Here is a 2,670-nt window from a genome sequence, read left to right as displayed (position 1 = left end):
AACCCAGTGCCTTGTGCTTGCTAGGCAAGCGCTCTACCACTAAATCCCCAACCCAAAACAATTTAAATTTTAATTTTAGTTTTTCTTTAGGCAACTTTGATTTCAGGGTTCTAACCTCATGAGGAGTTGTTAGTTTTAATTTTAAGAAAAGACTTCTCTGTAATATCTAGACTACTACCATATTTGTGATATAATTTTATTATAATATTCTTGGTATTCCATCAGATTTTATTCAAAATGTAAATAAAACATTGTATCATAAAGAGTTCAGATAGCAATGTGATATTACTTTAATTTTTCTTACCAAACATTTTCCCAACATGCCAAATATTGTCAGTGAAGGGATGTCAGACTTGTGCGACATGAGCATCAAAAGGCTCTATAATAAGTACATCTTATTTCTTATTGTATAATCAGAAAGATAAATGAAACTCCAATGGTAGTCACTTTATAGTGATGTCTGTTTCTTTGGCAAGATATAACTACTGTCTTTCATATATGTATTTTTATATATAAAATTATTATTATATATACATATATAAACACATATGGCATATTAATCTCAGGTAACTGTATTATAGGAAATCTTAACTACTAATCAGCAAATATGAGCTCCTAAGTTTGAAAACAAAAAAGTGTTTTTATCAGTGGCGATTGATTCTTTAGGTGTACTTTGGATAAGAAAAGTCAACTCCAGTCTTTGGGTATCCCTAGTATGAGATATGCTTCTTCTCTTAAGAAATTTCCCCTCTATCCTTAAACATCTCACTCTCCAGCAACTACTACCTTCATATCCCAGGCAGGATTCACTGAAGTTCTGAATGGTTTTTCTTTGATTGATTGATTGATTGATTGATTGATTGAGACTGAGTCTCACTATTGTTTGGCTGTCCTGCAACTCGAGGATGGCCTCAAATTCACAGAGCTCTCCCTTCCTCTGTATCATGAGGGCTGGAACTAAAGGTGTGCACTATCACACCTGGCCCAACAATTTTTTAAGGATAAGGTTTTAAAAATTTGCAGTATATTCATTCTTTTAGACATATTTTAATTGCACACAAAATAGTCATGCAAACATTCATAAGCATTAAGAAATGGCCAAGTTTGGTTGCCACGTGTTTGCACTGTTAGCTTTTTGTGACAGTCTGAAATACCACCAGCATTTCTAAGCTGGTCCATCCAGTGTCTGTAGCTTCAAACAACGGCTACTGAAGTGTTCTAAAATGCTAGATAGCAAAAGGAGGTGATAAATCAGGCCAAACATTAAGCAGAGCTAAACATTTTCACTTATTTTTCATTAACGCAAGCAGATTTTAACCATTTTAGCAAAGATTGTTTTCAATGACAATTACTGTAGACTGTAGAGTAAGCAGGAATCCGGCGTCAGGGATTTTCACAAGAACTGCAGTGACTTCTCAATACAGCATTCATGTGTGCATCTCTTTTGTAACTTTCATGGAGTATGCAGTCTATTACGTCAATCCTAACTTTGTATCTGTGCCTGTGACCCTGATCCCTTTAGAGATGGTCTAAAATTAACATATTTGGAGGGAAATAGTATCAGAAGTCGAGAAAACTGCACTCTGATCTTTATAAAGTTTTGATAGCAAACTACAACAGTCCTGTCACCACAGAGATGGACTGACTGTCTTTCCTAGGTGGCACTCACGTGTGTGTGAGATGGTATGGTAAAGAGAGGTCAGAGGTCAAGAAGTGTTCAGATAAATGACAAGAAGTTTATCTCTAATATCAGAAACTACACACTTAGGGAGAGCAGCAGAAAACACGTAGCCAGGCACCGTGTTCAGCCTTGAGTACTTTTGCTCGTTGTGCTACGAATCCGGAAATCTACTTCACCCCTTTCTTCATCATTTTTCTCATTGGTTTAATTAAGGAAGAGGTAAAGTTTACCCTCTATTTACCCTCTATTTACCTCATCTATCATTCATTGCCATCCTTACCATCAGTGTGCTATTGTATTACATGAAGTCTTGAAAGGCTTACCTGCTAACAGCCTCCTAGTTGTAGAATTGAAGACTCCCAAGAAAAATAGGTTGGCTTCCTGAGGACAGGGTTCTCCTTGCTGAAGAAAAGAATTGGAACCTTGTAAGAGAGGGAAAAAAGGTTTGGGGTAGCATAGTGACTTCAGGAAGCAGATGTTTGGTGAGGTTTCAGGGACAGATTTATCTAGGGTGTGTTTAAGATATTGGTTACTTGTTGTAGGGCCTCTCCAACCTCTCCCAAGCTCCCCCAGGACCTGCCCTACTTGCAACTACCCACGGGTCCCTTCTGTGCTGCCTCCACTACCCAACTTAGTACCCAGATTTCCCAAAACTGAAGTGAACTAGGCATAGCCAATGATGACATACAAGAAGGACCAGATGCAGGAGACATTTTAACAGGGAAAACTATAGGACAAGGAAGCTGGGCAAATATGCACAAGAGTTAAAAAGACAAGAAGAAGGAGGAGGAGAAGAAGGAAGAAGAAGGAGGAAGAAGGAGGAAGAAGGAGGAAGAAGGAGGAAGAAGGAAGAAGAAGAATGTTGTGCTCACCACTCTGTGAAGCTGGACCTCACAAAGAACACAGAGCACAGGAATTAGGACTCAGTCTCCAGGAGGAATGGGAACTATGCTTTGAGAAATGCTGAAGTACAGTTACCAAACAGAGCT

This window comes from Onychomys torridus, chromosome 10 (assembly GCF_903995425.1).
Source record: "Onychomys torridus chromosome 10, mOncTor1.1, whole genome shotgun sequence".
Taxonomy (NCBI): domain Eukaryota; kingdom Metazoa; phylum Chordata; class Mammalia; order Rodentia; family Cricetidae; genus Onychomys; species Onychomys torridus.
This window is presented reverse-complemented; position numbering follows the sequence as displayed.